We start from the raw sequence: 17,274 nt of genomic DNA on the forward strand, positions 1-17,274 counted from the left end.
TCAGTTATCACATTTCTTTTGAATTAACGCTCTTGAGCCTAAATTAGCATGCGTCTTCTGCCCCAAGCACTTGTAAGCTATATTTGCAGGCCTGCATACATTCTGAGCCAGTATGTACCTCTCTGACAACTGGAGATTAGCAACAACAAAGCAGCTACTCAGTGAAGGGGTATGAGAGCGGTTGCTGAGTTTGCTGCCCCCTATAGCCGTTATCGGCCACACCTAGCTGAGAACAAAGAGAACTGAGGCTGACACTCATTGGAGGCCAGAGAAAATAAGGAGGAGAGTGCAGAAGACAAAGAGGAGCAATAATGTACAGTGGGAGAAGTTTGAGAGGGCAGAGGCATCCTAAAAGAGATGTCTTAAACATAAACATTATGTATATACTGTAAAGTATTTGGTTTGGTGCTAAGAGAAACTGTGCCAATCTATCTTTTTTTGGCTAACACTAAATTCATCTTATCTTACAACAGTGTACCAATGAAAAACCATTCCAAAGTTGTGGCAGCTGAGTCATTCAGCAACTTTTTTCTTTTCCAAACAATTTGAAAATGTAATTTCATATTTCAGAGTTTTAAAGCTTATGTTAGTGACATTTCCTGTACTAGTTCAAATATTAAGAAACACATTCATGTGAGGATAATTACAGTAAAAACTGTCTGATTTTAAGTAGCTCAAACTTTTTGCACCAATACCGCTGATATGAATGTGCAGCAGAGAAAGAGTTGTGGGAAGAGTTATTTTTGATATTCTTTTTTTTTCCTTCTTAGTAAAGTGAGAATGAATAGAAAATAACCAGACGCTGTTTTCTTAGAAACAGACAAACAAAACGCAACATAATTCTTCAAAATGAGCATTAAGATGAAAACAATTGGAGAAAAGAATAAGAAAAAAGGAAGACTAATCATTGTTATTTAATGGCCAGTTGCCCGAGCTTTTACATTTTTGGTCTCAGCAAAGAATATTGCACACGTTGTCTTTGGAGCTCACGCCTGTAGAGACAAATTGTCAATAAGACAATTAAAAGTCAGCAGAACAAAAGGACAGAGTAAGACCTAGATGATGGGAGTGAGTTCGACAAGACATCTTAAAGATGAGAAGGAAATGGAGGCATGAGAAGGTGAAAGCTTTGAAGGGAAACACCCTGTCGAGGTGTATATGGTTTAACAAGAGGGAGGCTATCCATGTGAGGCGCCATTGTACATTTAGAGCTGGTGGTTAACTTGGTCTGACAGGCTTGTTTTGACAGGCCCCTGAGGGAGGAATGGGTTTGGGATGTGAAATTTACAGGCGTGTGTTGTTTTTACATCAATGAAGCAGTTACTGTCGTTTCCGTCACTGAAACGGGTCTGTTTTCATGGTTCATTCAAACTGTAGGAGGAAGCCCTTTGTCATCTGGACGGCATTTTTCTGAATGCTCAGTGAAGCCACAATTAACCTCACATTAATATTTGCCTCTGGAGTACCAGTCCTTTTAACTTAGAAAACAAAAACCTTGTTCATGATGTACTTGCAAGTATTCACACCTCAGGAATGTTTTTTTGCATTTTGTAAGCTACACCCACAAACTTTAAAATATTGTATTTGGATTTGATGTAATTGGCCAACAGTAATGTAGTGTGTAACTGTGTAAAAGTGTGAAGATGGAGTATATTTTTATTCCAGTGCATTTAGATGCTGTCATGAAATGTTTAGTTTACTTGCAGGACACTTTCTTGTTGGTGTCAATCATATTTAAAGCAGACAGTGTGCCGAGTCAACACCAGGTAATAAAACATGACTCCACTATATACAACAGAGACCTCTTGCTTTTATCCAATAACCACAGTCTGATGTTGCATCTTATCCCATTCCCACCTGACTATATTTCTGCAGCCGTATCAGTTTCTTTCTGTGATTCTCTTTGCAAGTGCTGAGACGAGCTAAATGTGACCCCCCCTTTGAGAGGTAAAGCTTTGCTGGCTAAGGAATGATGCTGCTATCTGAGCTTTGATGGTGGTGGTGGTGGGAGGGGGGATTAGGGGTAAGAAGAATATCATAATGAGGATCCCTTTTGGAGGTCAAGTAAGTGCTTTAAAAAAAGAGGCAATCATTGGCAACAGCAAAAATGGGTTGGAAATATTTAATTATGGGCATCTTTTAAAATAAATTCCAAATGTTTTAAGCACAACCAGAAATGTGACAATCTCTAGGTGTTGTCGACTTTTAACCAGCCAACATCAACTGTAGCTGATCCTGGTTTTTCTTTAACCATCATATTCATCCACAAAGTACATTTTTTGAGGCTTCTTCTTTCAGCAACAACTCCCACACTGAAGAGTGTTGTTGTTAGTGCCTTGTGGAGGCTCTTATGCACGGTACCTTTACATCTCTCATCTCATTTTCTGCCTAACCCTCATCCCTTTCCTAAAGCCAAATCTCCCAATGTTCCTTTGAGCTTAAAAACCCTCACCACCCTCATCTTACTTCAAGACAGGCTTGGTGTGACCAGCCACGTGGTAGCTGTGACCAGATCATTTCTCATTATTCTGTGGCTTAGTGCATCTCACACAGTCCCTCCCACATTGAACCCCTTGGCTTACTGTGCTGGAGGTCTCTTTACCCCATGACTTTGGACTAATCTCCCATCTAAGTCTCAGTAAAGCCTCTCGACCTTTATATCCAGGCTGTGTCTTTATCAAAATACCAAATACCAACTATTTTAAATACATTTGAACCCTTCTTTTATGGGCATTTCAAACAAACATGCTGTTCTGTTGTCCCTTTTCTTTTGACTTTCTTTACCTTCTGTTTCATTTCTCAACAACACCACATTAGTTCAGCTCCCATGTGTCCTTCCTGTGCACCTCTCCTCTTGCATGCTTATTGCTCACACTCACACTTTCACGTCACGTCATCACCTCATCTCTCACTATCATGAACATTTGTGTAATCTCTCTTTCATCCCTGTAAGTCTCGCCTTCTCTTTCCACCGCCTTCGTTCTTTGCAGTCTGAGACACCGACGGTGGGTCAGTTATGATTTATGCGGCGCATTGCAACTGATCATCTCCAAAGTCCTGTGTTGGACGCCCCATAATTAATGTCAGCATGCAACATTGTCTGCTGCTGTTTTTTTTTTTTTATTCTTTCATAGTGAAAATAGGGAGTTCTGCTCCTTTTTGCATGTACTGTGGAATGTGAAAAGCTTGTTTTCTGTGTCTTGTTCTTGGGAGGGATGAGGTAATCAGTGTTTCTTTGTCGACCTTTTTGTTTTCTGTCATGATGACGTCGGAGGCTGGAACTAATTCAGCACAGTAAATGAAAGCATTTACAGATACAAGCGATAGAAAAGATGGAGTGAGGAGGGCCTAGCAATTAATCATTTAGTTGAATCTCATTATTCCTTTGTTTGAAGCCATGGAGGCAGCTCGGCTTTAAGTCGATCTACATTCCAACTTATCTCTGCCTTCGTTCCAGCAATTAAGATTTTCATTTTCTCAGCATTCAGATAAAATAACTGTCTAAGCTCTCGGCGTTCCTTTGAAAACCCACAGAGCACTTTTATAGCTTTATTGCAGAACGTGGAGGAATCTGAAAGACTTAGTCCAGTTAATGTCCTTCAGATTTTCTGTTCATAGTATTGCTTTTTTATTTGGAATGAAACTTTATTAACAATATACATATACAGTCCAGTTAAAAAAAAACACTTTTTTTTTTTAATCTGACACTAAATCAGGTAAATAATTTTCTGTTTTTGGTCAGTTAAGATTATCAAAGTTATTTCTATTTCCTTGATGCCTGAATAATATATGAGCTATTTAAAAAAAAATAATTTTCCTTTAATTTATATACAATGGGATTACAAGGGCTTTATTTAATTAGGCGATGTCATTGCCTAATTAGTCAAAAAGAAGGCACACCTGTGAGAAAAGCAAAGATATAAGGAGGAGACTAATAGACCTCCAAATGTCTTATTCACTAGTATATGGAAATGTTCACTGAGCATTATATTAATGGGCTTTGGTCTCAAAATTTTCACATGTTTGGAAACGATCATAAGAAGATGCTGGCTGAGGTTTTTAAGATTGTCACTGTCCACAATGAAACAAGCCTTGTACTGACCCATGGGCTGAAAGGCCTCTCCAATCCTTTTGAGGCCACAGCAAAGAAGCCATTACTCCAAAAATAACATAAAAGGCTAATTACAGTTCAGAAGTTCACACAGGGGAAAAGAGCCTAATTTTTATACATGTTCTGTGGATTGATAAAACAAAAATATGAATGTTTGACCATGATGACCATTGTCACCATTTGTAGGGAAACAGTTAAGCTTGCAAACTCAAGAAAATCATCCAAACTGTGAGGTAAAGGGTTAGCAGCATTATGTTGATCAACATGGGGCTTGTTCAATTTACTACATAGATTGAAACCTGAGGAAATTTAATTCAGTGGAAAAATTGAGACAACATCTCAACATATCCTGGAAATTACGCTTGGTCACAAATTGGCCTTTCATATGGACAATACACCTAACCATACCACTAATTCAGCTACTAAGTTCCTTAAGGATAAGTCAACATTTATGTAGTAGTCATCACAAAGCCTTGATTTCAATCCCATAAAAAATATGTAGGCAGAGTTGAAAATGGGTGTGTGCTTAAAGCAGCTTTAAAGCCTGACTCATTTACACCCATTCTGTCAGGAGGAATGGACCAAAACTTAATGAAGCCTTTGTGGAAAACATAGGGGGGTGGGGGGATCATCTCCATAGAAATTGGAGAAAAGTTATTTCAAATATTACAAACATATATCAAAACATGTATATTTAAATAAATCTTTGAAAGCTGTTTAAAAAGATTTTCTATGCTGGAATTTAAGAAATAGAAACTATTTTGGTCATTCAAACTGATCAAACAAAGCAAAGGTTTGGACAGATTTAGTCGGATAATGAGGAAAAAAAAGGATATCTGCTTTTATTCACTGCGTTTAAATATCTGGTTTCAATTGCCTCTACGTGCTAACCCACTTCACCCGCTTTTCTAACCCCCTGTCTCTTCCTCAAGCACACACACACACACACACACACACACCCTCTCCCTCTTTTCTTTATCCGTGCCTGATTTGCTCCCCACAGGAGTTGGCTGGGTCTTTGACCCCGGGGCTGCATCATGCATATCCAACCTGTTTTTCTTGGAAATTCCAGTTGGCTGTGCTTCTTGTGGAGGATGGGATCATAATAGTAGTGGAAGAGTGTGCTTATGTGTGCTCTTGAGCCTCTGTGTGTCTTTAGTGGACTATCTACGTCACCAATTGGGTTTACCGAGTCTCTGTTAGATGTAATGAAGCCTCCAGAGTTTGCTTTAATCTGCTGGACCTCCTGCTGTTCAACTGGAATATCATTGCCAGAAGTGACTCTTTCATTACGTCAGAAATACCAGTGACAGATAAATAACAGTCACCCACTCAGAAGAGCAGTTGACTGTAATTCTCTCCGGAGAAATTGATGAGAAAAGATGAAAAATGTGGAGAACAAGTAAAGAAATAAAAAAAGCATAAAGAAGAAAGACCATTTGAGCAGCTTTAGACAGAACAGTTTATCCACAAAATAACTTGACTCCACTTCTAAGTATGGTCAAAATTCCGACGACCTGGATTTGGTGCTGCACAAAGTGTGATTTAACAGGTGTTCTAGGAATTAGGGCTGCCTTACTCGGCACTTCCTCATAATAAATTCATATGTGCAGAGTTGGGAAATTAATTTAAAAAGGATAAACCTGTTTTTAACCCCCCTCAAGCTGTCTAACAGCAGACTGTCTACTACTGTTCATACCTTACATTGCAGTGTTTGGAATCTTTGAGCATGTTTAGCATTTTGTTTTGACTTAAATGTGTAGCTGTGATATTGAGAATTTATGTGACAGACCAACATAAAGTAGTGCATAATTGTGAAGTGGAAGATCTTGCCATAGATTTACATTATGATTTAAGTCTGGGCTTTGACTGAGCCCTTCTAAGGCAAGAATATGCTTTGATCTAAGCCAGTTGTTATCCTACTGGAAGGTGAACCTTAGCCCCAGTCTCAAGTCATTTCCAGCCTCAAACCTTTTTTCTTCCGCAGCTGCCCTGTATGTAGATCAGATCATCTTCCCATGAACTGTAACCAGCTCCATGCCAAAGAAAAGTAACTTGACAGTATGATGCTGCCACCACCATAGTGTTAATTTGACCCCTAAAATGAACTTTGTCCACACATTTGCTGTTTTCTCTACAATCTCTTGCTCTATCTGATTTCTTTATGATGAAAGATGTTCACACTAATCAGAAACTTCCACTCTGTTCATACTGAGCAAGCTAACATGAATTAGCATTTCAAAAATATACTCTTTTAGTTGTTTTGCCATTAAGGACAGCATTGATTTCACTGAACATGTGTTTTTGGCTTATAATGACTTTTCTCTGGAACCTTTAGAAGAATCAAGTTAATCAATGAAACTCATTGAGTCGTCTGAGCATTGATTTGAAGTTAGCCCCCACACACACTTGTGTGTGTGCGTGTGTATTTTTTTTTTTGTTTTTCGCTGTTAATGGCTTTTAAGGCACTGACAAGTCATGTGCTGCGGCACAACTTTTAAGACATGGAGGGTTTTGAATTGGCCTAAAATAGTTTAACCATCTAAGAATTAAATTTGCTCCCCATGTTTAGTCATGACTTGTCATAAACAGCACCGCTAATGAGCACTAAGGCAAAAACCTCGGCCTCCACATCCACAACCTATGACCCGCGTCTGACTCTTGCTGTGGTTCAGTCTCAGTTCAGTGAGGGACTAATCCAGTTATCGCGGTGGACCGTCACCCCATCTGCTCAATCAAGTTACTTCAATTGGTAGTCAAACATCCACCATTATCAGCTGCTGGTCTTCGCTGCTTATTGGGACCTTATGGGACACATGACTGCTGTCACTACATCAGATTTTTATCTCTGTAAGTATGACCTCATACGTAAAGATTAAGAATACTGCATCTAAAGGGAAGCAACCATATGCCCTCATTTTTAGACAAATAATCACTTCGAATGTGCAGTTTTATAAATAATTTGTGTTTCTTACCATTGATCAACTTCCAAATATTTGCAATTCACAAGCCTATTAGATCAGTTTATTAGCTGCTTATGGAGGAGAGTTTGGTTTATAATAGTAGAATCACATGTTTAGCTTTGAAATTGACTTCAAACTGCATTTTCTCAGCTTTGTATTTTTTTAACCAACACAGCACTGTGTAAACTGCACTGAATGGGCTTATTGTTAAGAAGCACAGCTAAAAAAAAATACATAAAATTGTCCAAACACATTTTTTTTCTTACTTATTTTTGTCAGGTGGACATATGCAAAGCTAAACAGATTATTTTTACAGTTTGTGGTAAAATTAAGGAATACCAGATGCAAGCTCAAAGATACACACGCTAAGCTTTTTATGACCTCCCTGAGGTAATGGATGGAAGATTTTACAATGAACAGAGAGAAGAAGCTACATGGAAAACACAAATAGGGCCTTTTTAGGAGAGAAAATGCACATCTGGTTGGATTTGTTGTGTGATGTATGTTAGTCTTAAAAAATGATATAAAAAGATATAAATTAGCATGTTGTTTCAAATGACAAATCTCTTTTATAGTTACAGTGTTCTGCTGCAAATACAAATAAATTTGTATTATTCATACTATAATTATTCCCGACTTGCACAGGAAAAACAGGTGTCACCGTCACATTCAGAACCCATCATGGGTGACTTGTTAACCACCCGCACACAAAACACACATGGAGGCTCATCTGTTGGGCAAAAGTAAAGCACAGCTGGAAGCGGAGCTCCCCTTTGACCCTTTACGACTCACATTAATTTTATCTTTCACACACACGACTCGTACGTGCTCCCATGCACAATTTTCAATTGCATTCTCCCTAAAGTGAACATTGTCGAATTGGAAGTGGATCTGTGTTATATAATCATTTTTGTTTGGGTGCGGCAAATTTAGTCTGTCCTCAATAAAGACTACCTTAATTATAAACACACTCGATACTATGAGCCTCCTGCATGGCCACGTCTCTGTTTGTAGTTTGAGAAACACAATGAAACTAACCTATCAATATTTTATAGAAAGTCTGCTGGCCTGGAAGCCTTCGTCCCCTTCTGCACTCATAGACACTTGGTTTCAATCAGATGTAGCTTGGTCCCTGTGATTCAATTTGAAATGGGAACATGTCAGTATAGAATCCCTTAACTCAAGTTTACTAGATTTATTGTTTTCGTTGCCACTGGGTACAGATGGTAATATGTGAATGATGCAATAAGTCTTTGAGTTAAAGACTGCCATCTGGCAACAGATCCAATGCTTCTCTAACAAGGGCAGCTCTGCAGGAGTAAGAAACAAGGAATGTTTGTGGCAATGACAAATCATTTTTGGAGTTTACCTCTGTGGGTCTGCCTTTCTTACATGTCTTATTCGGGGCTTCTGGTGGAGAACACTGGAAAAATATGGTGGTTTTTCTCCGGCATTGTGTTCAGGATCACTGCTCAAAAGACATTTTAAGAGAATTTAAAGAATATGTTTTATAAGAAAAAGTTTAGCCTCTGGTCAAAAGGCTCCATCTTTGTTTCTTTTGTTGACCAAGATGCTTCTACACCCGGTCAGTGATGGACAGCAATGTACTCCTCTCTGTTCACTTCTGAAGTGGCCTCAAGCAATGAAACCCACCTGCCAGCTGCTCCCTCAAGTCCTCTACTGATGGTTTATCACTGAAATTCATGGACTCTCTGCTCCCTGTTCCTAAAATGCTTTCTTTGTTGTCATTTGTGTCTAGTGTGTGTTTAAATGTTTTAATGCAATGGCTAGATTATTGTCCAGAGAATAAACATATCCACAAGATATATCCAATGATTCTCTTGTGTGTGTTTTCATAAAGTGGTTGTGCCACTTTATGAAGCATTTGCATTGGATAACTTTCACAGGCTAAATAAATGGGTGGTGGATTGAGGCCTATAGAGTTGCCATATTGACAGAAGATGCACATTCAGCAGAGAATTGCTGATGACAGAATCTGCTCAAGACCAGTTTAAATCTCCAAGGGAGCCATGTTCCCCAGAGAAGCTGTCATCAGCATAGATAATTCAAATCATTTGCATTGATCTCATCCTGTCTGAGGTTTTGGCTGTGAGACATGGATCAGTCAATACCAGCAGTCAGAACTCCCCTTCTGTTTCTTCATATAAAAACGAACACTTTCTAAATCTCGTAAAACAGTTGCCAATTTGCATACATACTACAGTACAGTATTCACAAGAACATAATGAATGTTTTTTTTTTGTTTGTTTTTTACTTTCGGATGTTCTCCTCATCTGAGCTTAGTCATTACGATATTCTATTTACGTAGAATTTTAACGTAATCCAGCGTTGACATTACATATGTTGATGTTGGTTGTGCAAAATAGTTTACAGATGCATTGATATTTGACAAAAGATGTATGAAGATAAGTAATTTATTTGAGACTAGTTGTTGCCCTACATGAGATGTGTTGCTTTTCTGTTTTCAGCATGTTAGTGTTTTTTAACCAACAACCAATCCATTTCTCATAGAAATATTACTCCTGTGGTCTGAAAGCTTCAAAACGTTTTTTTTTTTTCTAAAAAAATTTTTGCATTCCTCTGGTGTTTGATTTATAGAAGCAACAAAGCAGATTCCTCTCTCTTTTTATCTCTTTGTCAGACTTTTATTACACAAACCACCAAAATACCCCCAAAAATGTCTATCTCCATTGCACATGTGTGCTGAAACACAGATGTATCTACTTAAATACGTCTGTAATCTTTCTGTTTTTCCTGATGAGTTAGAGGAATTAAAATGACACAAGGCGGTTTCCCTGAGGCAACAGTGCACCACTCACTTTTCATCATATGTGCCCTCATTCATCCAAAAAGCCGCCAGCTTAGACAGTCTCAGACAGCAGACCTCAGTCTGAGGTCCAACTCCAGTCCGTCTGTGTGCTCTCATTCTTCCTAATTACTATTTTCTTCTCATTCTGAAGGAAATTTAAAACTGCGACACAATGAGTGATAATTGTTGCTTACTCTATAGTACAGCAGTGATTTCTCTGCATTAAGGGAATATGACGGCTGAGAGAAAGCTTCACTGTCATGAATTTCAATTTCCTGTCTTATTTAGCATTTGATTTACTTTTTGAGATAGTCTGATAGTTTTAGAGTTAATCAATATGAGTAATTTTAATCAACCCTTCAGCTGAATCAACCGACTGTTGATCAAGGATCATTTGCAAGAGTGTAGTGTTCTTTTCCCTAATTGGGTCCAACAATGGTGGACCATATTACATCTGCTGTGAACACACGCAAGACTGCAGATTTAACAACTATAGCATAGTCTCTCTAGGTGGTAAATGTGTACGTTTCCCCCTTAGTGTTAGCACCTAATTTGAAATTCCCTATTAGCATCTGTGTTAGTAGATTGCCACAATAAAATTCCCTGGTATTTTCACACATGCCCAGATCTGTTACAGGCAGCTGTCGCACCAGCCAGAGTTCCCCTTACTGACTCCTCGACCACAGACAGAAAGGCGGGGTTTAGATGACTATTAATATTTCGCAGTACTTCAGGAAAAAAAAACTGACTGACCTGACCTCTAATCAGGACCAAGTCGATTCACTATAAGTGGCTATTAAATAGGTGGAGGGCTTGCGTCTAGACATCCTACATCCTTGCAGAGATATGCAAAAGGATATCATCAGGCTTCACCTCAACATTCATTCCTACAACATCCTGATTTAATCTTCCTCCAATTTCACATTTATTGCTTCAAAAGACTTGCTCATTCTGAGGGAGAGAGATTTTGGTGAGCTCTGGTGTTACTGGTAACAGGCTTCAAACTGGGATGGTTGACCTGCTTACATTTTTGTGGGATTTTAGGCTCCACCAATTATAATTTAAATCTGCTTGTGTGTCTGAACAGTTAAACATAGAGCAGCAGAGTAAAAAAAAAAAAAAGAAGCATAACTTCAAAATGATCAGTTGAGCACAAAACTGCCAATCAAAGTAACGATTGATGGTTTCAGACCAAGTGATGGGTTTTTTGCTACATACTGTCAAGGCTTTTAAAAGTTCTCAAGAATTGCAGAGATTCTCCTATATTATGCCTAAAATGTTGTCACTTTCATGAGATACCACAAAGTGACTGGAATTTTCTCTAGCTGGCTAAAAACGGCGATGCTTCTCTCTCACTCACAGCAAAGACACACATGAATATTTGGGAATCGGACCACTTGCAAAAAAAAAAACAAAAAAAAACAAGACTGCCCTGTGTGGAAACTAAGAGAGTAACACCAATTAGTCTTATTATGGTGGAGCTATCTTAAGACTATGTTTAATTGGTGGTGCATGTCCCTATTTCTGTAAAGCCGAGCCAAGTGGGGCTTCCCAAAATGGACAAGTTGCAGGGTGGTGTCTGAAAGCACGCCTCTGTTTACAAGCTGAGGTATAATACTTAAATATAACATAATTCAAAAGAAATAACTGGATTTTTTCAGAAACACCAATACTCCTGAACAGATAATGCTGACTACTGCCTTGGACCATTGGATGCTGGCGAGGAACACAAGTATGAAATAAATGAGATATAGCGAATTCTAATAGGGCTGCAAGATATTAGAAAATCATACTGCCAAAATGTCCCATCTCTCATACGCAGTATCATGTATTGTTCCTTTCTACAAACTGAATGCATTGGTACACTGTTTTTTTGGCATAAGATGCTGCCAAAGATAACTTTTAATCACACCCCATGTCCTCATGTTACTCTGCTGTAAAAACAGCTATTTACCTTTCATCTACATATATTTCTGTCTTTGCGTGCAATAAACTACAAGCATTAGGGAGCTTTTGGCAACCATCATCCCTTATTATGTTCATTGATAATTTTAACCATTCTTTCTTCCAAATATAGAAATCAATCTCTCTCGCGCCGCCTGTTTCACCTCCCTCCCTCTCTCTCCTTGCGAGGCTTGATGGGCCTAATCATTTCCAGCCGTGAACTCCACATGAAAGACAACAAGCACTTGCTGTAATAGGGTGCTGAAAGAACGAACGCGAGAGAGGACAGAAAATGGGCAAGAGTCTTTAGACAGAAAAGGGGAGTTCAGGGGAGGAATGGAGATTGAGCGGGTTGGGAGATGAGGCCTTGGTCCTCCTAGTTCCCGTCTCAAGGTCTCGTGTTATCGTTATCCCTGGCCTTTTGTTCCTCTGCCAAACTATTCTCCCTGTTGCTCGTTCCATCTCCCACCTTCTCCTCCATTCCCACCTTCCATGTCATATATCTTAACTGTACCCGGAGTGCCTGAACTCATTGGCAAGAGGGAAACAGAAATTAATTTGGAGATGTCGGAATGCTATTAGGAATGCTGCTCACTGGAGAGCAAAGGAATGTGTGAGGGGAACATGAGTGGGAAAAAAAAAGGTAAATGAGTGCTTTAACTTCATCCAACTCAAAATGACTTGTTTTCCTTACCACACTCTTGATTCCTTTTGTTACTTAAAATGAAATGGTGTCTATTTGTACAGCATACATGGATTCCATTTTCAGATTGCTATATGATCACAGCTATTTAAAAATGAAAAAAACAAGATAAATAAAAAAAAAGATGTTAGAGCATAATCAGACATTTCTGATCATTTTCTAAGTCATTAGACTTTCAAATTAATCAAGCTGAGATCTAATCATGTCTTGCAAGACTATTACTCCAATTTGCGACCACACTTCTGATGCTGCATACTTTCAGTTGACCAAATACTTAGCAATACCAGAAAGGAAAGTTACATCACATGTTTTTTTTTGTTATTTTTGCTGGTGTGTGTGTGTGTGTGTGTATATATATATATATATATATATATATATATATATATATATATATATATATATATATATATATATATATATATATATATATATATATATACAAAATGTTGCTGTAAGTTGACAAAATATATTTGTACTGAATCGCCTTTTAAGGGTTCTTTGCCAACCAATACCTCTATTTTAACTCATGCATTGCTGTTTTCTTCGTTCCATTTCATAAATCATGTTGACACTTGCCTTGACCGATGCATGTCAGTTTTTTGCACCTGATTAATAATCATAAAAATTCTGCCAAATTTCTTTTATTTATTTATTTTTTTGCATAAGTATTATGACTATTTGTATTGCACTCTATTTTTGTCCTCTGTTTTCAGATATTTACAGTGGTCATGTAACCACATTTCTGTATAATAAAATATGAGGTTACAGGAAATCATTGTATAACACCAGTTGTCAAAACAGATTTAAAGCCACTAATTTCTTAAAGGTGATTATGAACTATTGCTTAGATTTTATGAAACATCCAATCACAGATGGTGTTTTTCTGTATTTTTCATGAAATTTCCTAATGATTTTTTTTCTTTTATTTAAAGACTACATACTAGAGTGCCTACAGTAAAGTAATTTTTTTATGTTATTTGGCAATAATTATCAATGCTTATCTGCAGCTAGGAAGTGATTTCATTATGGCAGACATGGATAATGTGATTGACAACAGAGACGGAAAATAGTTTGATAATAATTACTATTCAAATTTCAGTTTACATCCTAGCACAAGTCAAAAGACAGAGGTCCATTTCAATACAGTGCTTCTCTATATTATCCAGATTGAAAAAAATCATATCCAAAAAACCCACTTTCTGCTTTTGTTTTCACAAAAACACAGCATCTCGGACAGCTGCAGCTGTATCCGAGATGCTGTGGATGGATTTACTTTGACAAAAACCAGTGTTTCACAGACAAACGGCAGAGTACAGCAAGACTTATCTGCACCGGCTCCAACATCTGGTGAAGATAAGAATGGAGAAGTTGAAAAAGAGCAGCAATAGAAAATTACGTCAAGAATAAATATGTTGAATGGGTAAAACGTAATAAGTAGAAACATAACGAAGAAGAAAAAAATTATTTGTTGAAATAATAGCACAATTATGCTATGTCTCTTGTGAGATTTGACAAATTATGCAATATTAAAAAATACATGATTTGACTATTTTTTTAATGGAAAACTGTTGGCAGGACAAAATGGTGAAACAAGCTGATTTTGAGTTTCTGACTAGCCATTCACCAAGCTAAAAGTCTGTTGATTTTAGTCACCAGTGGGTTTTTGCAGCTCAAAAACTTATTAAACTTATTAAACTTCAAAAACAACCATTTAATGGGTAATCACAAGACCACAGTGAAAGTACGGTGGTGGAGATTCCCAATGACCACAAAGGGCCTTCAGTAGCTATGTGACTGCAGCAACATCAAATATACTGCATACTTGGTGCATAATGGTCCAAGGTCAACAAACTGGATGTTGACTTTGTTGGACAATGTCGCCAAATGTCTCCACTTTCAACCATGTCGAAAATGGAGACATTTTCTCTAATTTAAGCTGAAGTGTAGATAGATAGATTTGGATACTTCTCTCTAAATCCAGATCTAAAAACTTGCTTAAGCATGGCTCATTTTATCGGCAGTTTCTCCAAGCAACAGAGAAAAGCATGAGATAGCCGAATGCCGTGCTAAAAACCCAATGAGATTTACATGTTGAAAGGAATGAGCTTACGTCTGAGCTTGCTTTGCTCTGTGCTTGTATGCTTACCTCTCTAGGAAGGCGAAGAGTTCAGTGAGGAATGATTTTGGACTCTGAAGTCTGGAAGACTTGTCATGTGATCAGGGTGCAGGCTCCTCTGAGTCTAACACACCAGATTTATGAAGACTTGCTAAGCCTGAGCTCTTTCTAGATTACCTTTTTTTGCCTTTTGAAATCTACATATGAGCTGAAAATACAGAGACACAGTAAAGTGCAAGCAGTTTTTGGTACCAAGTTAAATGATCCTGTTGCCTTGTGCAGTTTAGACTGAGTCTCGCAATGCTGGTGCAATGCTGATAACAGAAATAATTTCTACATGCTCCTGTTCCTTCAGTAATGTGGTTTTCATCTGGTACTAATTTATAAATGTTGTACTTTGTCAATATGGTCATGGATTCTATGCTTAAAAGTTCTGCTTAGACTGCCAAAGTCTTCAATCAGCCTAACCACTGCCCTGTGTGCAGTATAGTAAGAAACTGCACTGAAATCATTACATCCTTTGTCATAACTCCGATTGTTAGAAGGCTAAATTTCTTGTCCAACTTTGTGTTTCTTTTGCATTTTATTTTTTTGTCCAGCATGAATAATCTGTAACATTAAAGTTTAATGTGTGGAGAATTAGTGTCCTACTTTTACTCCAGCAGTGTTGTAAGTCCTTTCCCACGGACGTCTCAGTCTACAGAATTACTTCCAAGTGTGCTTACATCAACTGTGTTAGAGCTTGTTTTAATTTCTTATATAAACAAGGTGGTGTCCCAGCCAGCATACCCATGTGGGCCCCATATGGGATAAAAGTGGGCTGCCAATATGGGCCCCAAATGGGTTTGTCCGCGGGTTCCATGGTGGCCCCACATGGGTTTGCCCAGTTAGATTTAAATGGGTGCTGACTGGGTTTTGAGTGGGGCCCAGATGGGTAACTTACATGAGGCCCATCTGGGCCCCACTTGGGAGCTTTCATTAATTTTTACCTGGGCCCCAACTGGGTCTAAACTGGGCTAGAATATGGGTACCAAGTGGGTTTGTCCGCGGGTTCCATGGTGGCCCCACATGGGTTTGCCCAGTTAGATTTAAATGGGTGCTGACTGGGTTTTGAGTGGGGCCCAGATGGGTAACTTACATGAGGCCCATCTGGGCCCCACTTGGGAGCTTTCATTAATTTTTACCTGGGCCCCAACTGGGTCTAAACTGGGCTAGAATATGGGTACCAAGTGGGTTTGTCCGCGGGTTCCATGGTGGCCCCACATGGGTTTGCCCAGGTAATTTAAATGGGTGCTGACTGGGTTTTGAGTGGGGCCCAGATGGGTAACTTACATGAGGCCCATTTGGGCCCCACTTGGGAGCTTTCATTAATTTTTACCTGGGCCCCAACTGGGTCTAAACTGGGCTAGAATATGGGTACCAAGTGGGTTTGTCCACGGGTTCCATGGTGGCCCCACATGGGTTTGCCCAGGTAATTTAAATGGGTGCTGACTGGGTTTTGAGTGGGGCCCAGATGGGTAACTTACATGAGGCCCATCTGGGCCCCACTTGGGAGCTTTCATTAATTTTTACCTGGGCCCCAACTGGGTCTAAACTGGGCTAGAATATGGGTACCAAGTGGGTTTGTCCACGGGTTCCATGGTGGCCCCATATGGGTTTGCCCAGGTAGATTTAAATGGGTGCTGACTGGGTTTTGAGTGGGGCCCAGATGGGTAACTTACATGAGGCCCATCTGGGCCCCACTTGGGAGCTTTCATTAATTTTTACCTGGGCCCCAACTGGGTCTAAACTGGGCTAGAATATGGGTACCAAGTGGGTTTGTCCACGGGTTCCATGGTGGCCCCACATGGGTTTGCCCAGGTAATTTAAATGGGTGCTGACTGGGTTTTGAGTGGGGCCCAGATGGGTAACTTACATGAGGCCCATCTGGGCCCCACTTGGGAGCTTTCATTAATTTTTACCTGGGCCCCAACTGGGTCTAAACTGGGCTAGAATATGGGTACCAAGTGGGTTTGTCCACGGGTTCCATGGTGGCCCCATATGGGTTTGCCCAGGTAGATTTAAATGGGTGCTGACTGGGTTTTCAGTGGGGCCCAGATGGGTAACTTACATGAGGCCCATCTTGGCCCCACTTGGGAGCTTTCATTTTTACCTGGGCCCCAACTGGGTCTAAACTGGGCTAGAATATGGGTACCAAGTGGGTTTGTCCACGGGTTCCATGGTGGCCCCACATGGGTTTGCCCAGGTAGATTTAAATGGGTGCTGACTGGGTTTTCAGTGGGGCCCAGATGCCTCATTCCAGTAGGAACAATGGGGTCTTTCTCACCTAACCTGAAAGTGAATTACATTAATAGATATACAATCTTAATCAACAAACCAAAGTATTAAAATGCTTTAGCACAAAACCTGCATTAAAGAAAAAGAGATGAAAAATGTCTTTTGGTCAAGGTTTTTATTTGGTAATTTAAAATATTCAGTTTTTTTAACTCGTCAATTATAAGAGCTTTATTGACACAGAGCAAATGATGCCACAAGAAATGCACTGGCAAAAGAAATCTACAAAATTATTCATATGGCAGATTTGAAAATAACAGAAACTAGTTTAAT

General features: G+C 39.1%; 1 protein-coding gene across 1 annotated transcript in view; it reads left to right on the top strand.

Annotated features, from left to right (window-relative positions):
* The window catches only part of dchs1b (dachsous cadherin-related 1b), a 97,889-nt gene that overhangs the window by 46,101 nt on the left and 34,514 nt on the right, over positions 1–17,274 (top strand). The window lies entirely within an intron of this gene.

The sequence above is a fragment of the Poecilia mexicana genome, unplaced genomic scaffold, assembly GCF_051168715.1.
Source record: "Poecilia mexicana isolate PSO_F unplaced genomic scaffold, ASM5116871v1 scaffold_14, whole genome shotgun sequence".
In the NCBI taxonomy this organism is placed as follows: Eukaryota; Metazoa; Chordata; class Actinopteri; order Cyprinodontiformes; family Poeciliidae; genus Poecilia; species Poecilia mexicana.